Genomic DNA, 9,750 nt, shown 5'->3' with positions numbered 1-9,750 from the left:
ATACACTTTTCAAATGAAGAAATACAAATGGCCAACAAACATGAAAAAATGTTCAACATCACAAGCAATTAAGGAAATGTAACTCAAAACTACACTGAGATTTTAGCTCACACTTGTTAGAATGACAGTCATCAAGAATACAAACAATGACACCATGTGGGAGGGCACACACCTGTAATCCCAGCAGTTTTGGAGGCTGAGGCAGGAGGATTGCAAGTTCAAAACCAGCCTAAGCAATGGCGAGGTGCTAAGCAACTCAGTGAGATCCTGTCTCTAAATAAAATACAAAATAGAGCTGAGGGTGTGGCTCAGTGGTTGAATGCCCCTGAGTTCAATCCCCAGTAACCCCCCTCAAAAAAATAGGGCTGGGGACGTGGCTCAGTGGTCAGATGCCTCTGAGTTCAATCCCCAGAACCCCACCAATAAATAAATAAATAAATAAATAAATAAAAACTGGAGAAAACTTACATTAGTCATTAGAGCTTGTTTAACTACATTATGATACCCCTATAGAATAAAATATAATGCAACTCTTAAAATGCTAACATTGAAGAAAATTTATTGACATGAAGAAAAATTTCTACTATTTTGTTAATAGAAATACTAAAAAACATTTTGATCTCAATTTATAAAACAAAAAATATCCATCTATATATGTAGATTCATGAAAAGAGAAAAGCAAAGAAGGATATATGCAAAAATGTCCACAAAATTTATCTCTGAGCAAAGTTATTATAGAAGTTTTGTTTTGTTTTGTTTTGTTTTACTTCCTGCATATCCCCAAATTTATATAATGGACACGTGATAGTTGTCTAGTATATAGTGGATATGTATATAATAGACACATGAAAGTTGTGAAGAAAAAGTATATGTTTGAAAAAGAGATGGTGAGAGATAATATGGAATGAGACAGAAAAGTATAGTTGTATAATAAAGAAGAGACAAAAATCAAAAGAAACTTAGAAGATATAATTGACAACATGTATTTATTTTTTTCTTCTGGTACTGGGGATTGAACCCAAGACACACTACACTGAGCTATATCCCAGCCCCTCCCCCCCCTTTTTTTTTATTTGAGACAGGGTCTCACTAAATTGCTTAGGACCTCACTAAGTTACTAAGGCTGGCCTCCAACTTGCAATCCCCATGTCTCAGCCTCTCAAATTGCTGGGATACCAGGCATAGGCCACTGCCACTGTGCCAGCAACAAAATATTTGTTGTTGTTTTAACAGTTACAAAGAGAGGGGAAAGGAGGAATAACATGATGACCTGCTGGTTTCATATATGAACACAGGAAAGTTGTGTCTGTTCTTTCTACTGTCTTTCCTATTTCTCTCCCTCTCCCTTCCCTTTGTTCCCATTTATCTAATCCAATGGACTCCTATTCTTCTCCTCCCCACCCTCCCTTGTTTTGGGTTAACATCCACATATCAGAGAGAATGTCAGCTCTTGTTTTTTAGGGATTAGCTTATTTTATTTAGCATGCTATTCTCCAGTTCTTATCATTTACCAGCAAATGCCATAATTTCATTCTTCTTTATGGCTGAGTAATATTCCATTGCATATGTATACCATATTTTCTTTATCCATTCATTTGTTGATGGGCACCTAGGTTGGTTTCATAGTTTGGCTATTGTAAGTTGAGCTGCTATAAACATTGATGTGGCCATGTCACTGTAGTATGCTGATTTTAAGTCTTTGGGTATATACCGAGGACTGGGATAACTGGATCAAAAGGTGGTTCCATTCCAAGTTTTCTGAGGAATTTCCATACTGCTTTCCATAGTGGTTGTACCAATTTGCAGTCCCATCAGCAATGTATGAGTGAACCTTTTCCCCCACATCCTTGCCAACATTTATCATTATTTGTATTCTTGATGATTGCCATTCTGACTACAGTGAGATGGAATCTCAGTGTAGTTTTAATTTGTATTTCTCTAATCACTAGAAACATTGAATTTTTTTGTTTATATATATTTTTAGTTTTATTGATTTTATTTTTTTATTTTTTGAACATTTGTATTTCTTCTTCTGTGAAATGCTTGTTCAGTTCCTTAGGCCATTTATTGATTGAGTTATTTGGCTTTTTGTTGTTAAGTTTTTTGAGTTCTTTATATAACCTGGAAATTAATGCTCTATGTGAGGTGCAGGTGGCAAAGATTTTTCTCCCATTCTGTAAGATCTGTGTTCACATTCTTGATTGTTTCCTTTTCTGTGAAGAAGCTTTTCACTTTGATACAATCCCATTTATTGATTATTAAATTTTTTTCTTGTGCTTTACTACTGATAATAATATTTTTTTTTACACACACACACACACACACACACGCAAACACTTTTACCAAAATTGGATAGGACATGGAAGATGGTGTAGGGTACAATGAGGTCACAAACCATCATCTTAAAGTATGTGTGTGTGTGTGTGTATTTATAAATAACCAAAAGATACACTGCTTACAGTTATAAAAATAGGCTTTTTACTCACTTATTTATTATTTTGGTAAAATAACCATAACACAATTTACCATTAACTATTTTCAAGTGTACCATTCAGTGGTATTAAATATAGCCATCACCACTACCCATTTCTAGAACTTTTTCATCATCCCAAATTAAAACTCTGACCTCATTAAACAATAACTCCCCTTTCCCCCATTGCAGTCCCTAATGACTACTAGTTTGCTTTCTGTCTTTATGAATTTGCCTATTCTTGGTATTTCATATAAATGGAATCATGCACTATTTGTTTTGGGAGGTCTGGCTTATTTCACTTAACAATGTTTACAAGGTTTATACATGTTGTAGCATACATTAGAATTTCATTTTTAAGGCTGAATAATATCCCATTGTATGTATATACTACATTTTGCTTCTTGAGGGATATTTGGGTAGCTTCCATCCTTGATTGTTATGAATAATGCTACTATGGTCATTGGTATGCAAGAATCTGCTTGAGCTCCTGCTTTTAATTCTTTAGGTTTATACCCAGAAGTGGAAATGTTGGATCAAATGGTAATTCTTGGTTTAACTTTTTGAGAAACTACCAGACTAGTTTTTCCTTCCAGTATTGGTGATTGAACCCAGGGGCTCTCTACCACTGAGCTACATCCCCAATCCTTTTAATTTTTTATTTTGAGACAAGGTCTTGCTAGGTTACCCAGGCTGGCTGTAAACTTGCCATCCTCGTACCTCAGCCTCCTGGGTAGCTGAGTAGCTGGGATGACAGGCACAGGCATGGGCCACCATGCCTGGTCTGGTTTTATATATTTTACATACTTAGACTACAATGATTGAGATTACATTAATTTTACAAATAAATCTGCTGAAAATTTATGTCTTTTTGTAGTCATTTCTTTCAAGAATATGATGTTTGGATCCTCTTTTCTGTCCTTCCATAAACTTCACAGTGTTCTTTATAGAGGACTTACATATTTCATAGTGAATTTTCTGTATCATAAAATACTCATAAAAGTTTTATAGCTACCGTGAATGGCGTCTTTAAAAAAATATATTCCCACCTTCCTTCCTGCCTTCCTTCTTTTCTTCCTTCTGTTAATACAAGTTGTTCTTAACAAATACAGACTACTTTTGCATCACTTGTTTTATGACAGAAATGTTTCAAACCAGAAAGGCAGAAATTTTTACCAACCAGGGACCTTAGTAGGTATGAAACAGAAAAACAAAAGCCTTTCATTTAGTGGACTCATTGGTGCTATTAAGCCAATTCACTTGATAATATTCCTAATAAAATATGGCCCATACAGGAAACTCAGAAGTTAGAACTTTTTTTCCTGATAAATTAAAAAAATACATAAGTTATGATTTTTGGAATTGGAATAAAATGCTGATATGTATTTATTTCTATTTAAACATTATAATATCAAAATCATTTATTTATGCCATTCAATTGGGATATTTGCTATGTATCGGATGTTTACGCACCATCAAAATTCATATGTACAAATACTAACCCCCAGGGTGATGATATGAGGGAGTGGGACCTTTGATAGGTGATTAGGTCCTGAGGGTGGAGCCCTCATGAAAGTGATCCTTGCCCCTTTCAACATCTGAGGATGCAGTAAGCAGACAGCCAGAAAGTGGGCCCTTATCAGACACCATATTTGCTGACACCTTGATCTTGGACTTTCCAGCCTCTGAGACTGTGAGTGTTAGCACAAAATGACAGCTTCAGGTGCAAACTTCATGGATCAGCACAGCCTTTATTCAGCAGTGGAGTGATACATCTGGTGGACACACTTTCCTAATGGAAAATGAGCCACTGGCCAAAGGAAAAATCTGTGCTTATATATGTTACACTGAGAGGTGACTTAATTATTGACAGAATGTGTCAGTTTGGGCACTCAGGAAACAGGTTGTGAGAATTTGAAATTTGTTTTTACTGGGCAATGTTCTTGCTTGGGAAAGAATGGAGGGTCTGGGTGTCAGTGTTCAGCACTTCTCTCTTTCCTTTCAGGGTCCCATTGTACTGTCACTGGGAAAGAACTTATTTGGGGAAGGACCAATGCTTTGGCTTCCTTCCAGAGACTGCCATTCTAGGCTTGATGGATAGCTTCTCCCCAAGGATTGTCTTGCCACTGGATGATGTTTGCTTCCTTCCCAGGGATTGTCTTGTCACTAAGAAAGGATGTATTGGGAAAGGATCGCTGTTATCAATGTGTTGCCTTCTTCCTCACTCCCTCTTCCCAGGCCACACTATTTTGGGGTTTGTCATTTTCCATATCTTACAGTGAGAAATAAATTTCTGCTGTTTATATGCCATTCAGCTTATTGTATTTTGTTATACCAGCCTGAAAAGACTAAGATTTTTATATGAAACTATTTATAATGCAACCGGTAATACCTGCATAGAAAGACACAGTTCTGCTTCTAGTGATAGTTGTTTTGCAAACTCATTGAGTGTATGGGATTTGAAGATACAAGTCTTTCTTCATTTCCCATAACATCTGAAACAATGCATTCCACTTGGGAGGTGTTCATAAATACATGCTCAGAAATTAAGGATCATATGTTTTCCTCTCATATGTGGAAGCTAGAGAGAAAAAAGTGGGGAGAATCTCATGAAATAGAAGGGAGAACAGTAGCAGCAGGAGAGAGTGGAGAGAAAGAGGAATGAAATTGACTAAATTATGTTATTTGCATGTAAAAATATGTAATAATGAATCCAAATACATATATAATTATAATACAATAATTAAAAATTTATAAAAAGCCAGACATAGTGGTGCATGCCTGTAATCCCAGTAACTTGGGAGGCTGAGGCAGGAAGATTGCAAGTTTCAGGCCAGCCTCAGCAATTTAGTGAGATTCTCAGCAACTTGGTAAGGCCTTGTCTCAAAATAAAAAATAAAAAGAGCTGTGAATGTACCTCAGTGGTAGAGTTCTTGAGTTCTATCCTTAAGACAGAAAACAACAACAACAGAAAAGGCTCAGTTTATAAAAGGAAACTTTTTTGCAATCCTGGGGATGGAACCTGGGTCTCACATATTCTAGGCAAATGCTTTACCGCTGAGTCACATCCCTAGTACTTTTTATTTTTAATTTTGAGTCAGGGTATCACTAAATTTCTGAGGCTGGCCTTGAACTTGTGATCCTCCTGCTACAGTCTCCTGAGTTGCTGGGATTACAGGCATGTGCCCACTATGACTGGCTCTATAGGGTTTTTTGATCTAAAGCTTGGTTGAGATATTCTTATTTCTCCAACTAGTTTTTATAGAAATATGAAATAAACAATGTCATTAATATCCCTTCCCACTGGACATGGTTGCACAGGCCTGTTATCCTACCAGCTCTGGAGGCTGAGGCAGGAGGATTACAAATTCAAAGCCAGCCTTAGCAACTTAGTAAGGTCCTAAGCAACTCAATAAGACCCTGTCTCTAAATAAATACAAAGTAGGGCTGGGGGTGTGGCTCAGTGGTCGAATGCTCCAGAGTTCAATCCCCAGTACCACCCCCACCAAAAAAATCCCATTCCTTACCTACAACTCAAATGACTTAGATTTTTAAAAATTTTCCACCAGAAAACTTCTAGAACTAATAAATGAATTCAGCAAAGTAGCAGAATATAAAATCAACACCCATAAATCAAAGGCATTTCTGTACATCAGTGACAAATCCTCTGAAAGAAAAACTAGGAAAACTACCCCATTTACAATAGCCTCAAAAACAAACAAACAAAAACTACTTGGGAATCAACTTAATGAAAGAGGTGAAAAACCTCTACAATTAAAACTACAGAACACTAAAGAAAGAAGTTAAAGAAGGCCTTAGAAGATGGAAAGATTTCCCTTATTCTTGGATAGGCAGAATTAATATTGTCAAAATGACCATACTACCAAAAGCACTATATAGATTTAATGCAATTCCAATCAAAATCCCAATGACATTCCTCATAGAAATAGAAAAAGCAATCATGAAATTCATCTGGAAAAATAAGAGACCCAGGATAGCTAAAGCAATCCTTAGCAAGAAGACCGAAGCAGGTGGCATCACTATACCAGACCTTAAACTATACTACAGGGCAATAGTAACAAAAACAGCATGGTAGAGGCACCAAAATCGATTTGTAGACCAATAGTACAGAATAGAGGACACAGAGACAAACCTACATAAATACAGGGATCTTAAATTAGACAAGGGTGCCAAAAACATATATTGGAGAAAAGATAGCCTCTTCAACAAATGGTGTTGGGAAAACTGGAAATCCATATGCAGCAAAATGAAATTAAGCCCTTATCTCTCACCATGCACAAAACTCAACTCAAAAAGGATCAAGGATCTAGGAATTAAACCAGAAACCCTATGCCTAATAGAAGAAAAGGTAGGCCCAAATCCTCATTATGTTGGAATAGGCCCTGACTTCCTTAACAAGATTCCTATAGCACAAGAAATAAAATCAAGAATCAATAAATGGGACGGACTCAAACTAAAAAGTTTCTTCTCAGCAAAAGAAACAATCAGTGAGGTGAAAAGAGAGCCTACATTTTGGGAGCAAATTTTTACCACATGCATATCAGATAGAGCATTAATCTCTTGGATATATAAAGAACTCAAAAATTGTAACACACACACACAAAAAAACAAAATAATCCAATCAATAAATGGACCAAAAACTGAACAGATACTTCTCAGAGATGATATACAATCAATCAACAAATATATGAAAAAATGTTCAACATCTCTAGCAATTAGAGAAATGCAAAACAAAAATACTCTAAGATTTTATCTCATTCCAGTCAAAATGGAAGCTATTAAGAATACAAACAGGGCTGGGGATCTGGCTTAAGTGGTAGCGCGCTCGCCTGGCATGCGTGCGGCCCCGGTTCGATCCTCAGAACCACAAACAAAGATGTTGTGTCCACCGAAAACTAAAAAATAAATATTAAAAAATTCTCTCTAGAAAAAAAAAAGAATACAAACAACAATAAGTGTTGGTAAGGATGTGGGGAAAAGGCACACTCATACATTGCTGGTGGGAATACAAATTGGTACAACCAATATGGAAAACAGTACGGAGATTCCTTGGAAAACTTGGAATGGAACCACCATTTGACCCAGCTATCCCACTCCTCAGTTTATACCCAAAGGACTTAAAAACAGTATAATACAGAGATGCAGCCACATCAATGTTTATAGCAGCACAATTCACAATAGCTAAATTGTGAAACCAGCCTAGATGCCCTTCAGTAGATGAATTAATAAAGAAAATGTGGTATATATAATAATAGAATATTACTCAGTGTTAAAAGAGAATAAAATCATGGCATTTGCAGGTAAGTGGATGGAGTTGGAGAATATTATGCTAAGTGAAGTAAGCCAATCCCCAAAAAACCAAAGGTGGAATGTTTTCTCTGATATGTGGATGCTGATCCATAATGGGGATGGGGAGTGGGGTAGAGCATGGGAGGAATGGAGGAACTTTATATAGGGCAAAGGGGAGGCAGGGAAGAGAGGGGACATGGGGTGGGAAAGAACATGGAATGAGATGGACATCATTACCCCAAGCACATATATGAAGACACAAATGTTGTGACTCTACTTTGTGTACAACCAGAGACGTGAAAAATTGTGCTCTATATGTGTACTATGAATTGAAATGCATTCTGCTGTCATGTATAACAAATTAGAATAAATAAATTAATTAAAAAGATTTTTTAGTTGTAGATGGACACAATATCTTTATTTTATTTATTTATTTTTATGTGGTACTGAGGATTGAAGCCAGTGCCTCATGTGTTCTAGGCAAACCTCTACCACTGAGTTTCAACCCCAGACCATGACTTAGGTTTTAAAAAAAGGGAAAGGAAAAAATTTAGAAGTACAAAAAAATAGAAGCTTATACTTTCTTGAATCTAAGAACTGGAGCTCCACAACACTAAAGGAGAACATTTTATTTCTTTGTCCAAAGTATGTAGGCACTAAGTTTATAATAATTCAGAATTATGTCATGTACACACTATTTTACGTTTGTGGGAATATTTTTCTAGTTCAATTAGACCATGAGAAAGACATAATTCTGTCACTAGGTAGTGGTGTGACCTTGAGCAAATTCTTAAAATACCTTAGCTTTAGTTTTTTTTATCTATAAAATGGAAACATCCTTAGGGCCTCATTCAGTTGTAATTAAAGCCAGTGTAATTTTTTATGGCAAAATCAATATCAAATATTGACAGATGCAGCCTCCAGGGTTGAAAAGTTGTTTATGGTTTACATATCAATAAATATGCATATGCTATGTTAGCACTAGATGAAAGGTTGTCACCAAAGTAACTTTCTAAGCAAAGTAGCAAGATCTGTGTCCTGAGGGCTTTAGGGCTTTTTTTTTCTTTTCACCTCACCATATTTTTCTGTCAAAGTAATTTATATATGTAGTTTAGGCTGTCAACTGGTTCTATAAGTTACATTATGAAAAACCACTTTTATCTTTTACGTGGTTAGTTTGGTATTTACTTCCCTGTTTCTGGATCAGTATTGTCTAAAACAGTATATGCCAAATATATAATTTAAAAATGTCTAACAGTCATTTAAAATGTACAAAGAAATGTGAACTTAACTTTAGCAATATATTTCATATAACTCAAGACCATATATCAAAAGATTATCACTTTAGCATGTAATCAATATAAGAAAACATTGGGACATTTTGCTTATTATGTCTTTGAAATCTGCTGTCTATTTAATATAAGTAAATAAGTAAAATACAATTAAGCTAAGTTAAATTAAATTTGAATAAAAAATTCAGTTTCTCATTCTGTTATTTCAAGCAATCAATAGCACTTGTAGTGGCTATTGTGTTGGACAAAGCATCTTTAGATAACACTTTTTCATTTTTAAGCATAAACAATTATCTGTCTACTATGAAAAATGGAGAATTGGGAGGAGAAAATCAAATGTATTGGATTAGGGCTTCTTCTTGGTGCTATAATCAAATTATGACTCTAAAATAATTTGATAATTTTTTTCTATAATAAAATAGAACTGAAAAATATTTTACTGCTCAACTTAATTTGATAACTAAATTTTGCTAAATGCTAAGTGTGCAGAACCAATGAACTTGTAACAAGGCATAGCAGATTGTATTTTACAAAGAAGGCAGCATGACATCTATCGCACTGATTCTTCTTAGAACATGATCATGACACTCTTCCTGTCAAGATGAGGAATCTGCATCTCATCCCTTATAAACTCAGTAGGTTTTTTTTTTTGTACCAGGGTTTAAACTCAGAGGTACT

This window comes from Marmota marmota, unplaced genomic scaffold, assembly GCF_001458135.2.
Source record: "Marmota marmota marmota unplaced genomic scaffold, marMar, whole genome shotgun sequence".
Lineage (NCBI taxonomy): Eukaryota > Metazoa > Chordata > Mammalia > Rodentia > Sciuridae > Marmota > Marmota marmota.
This window is presented reverse-complemented; position numbering follows the sequence as displayed.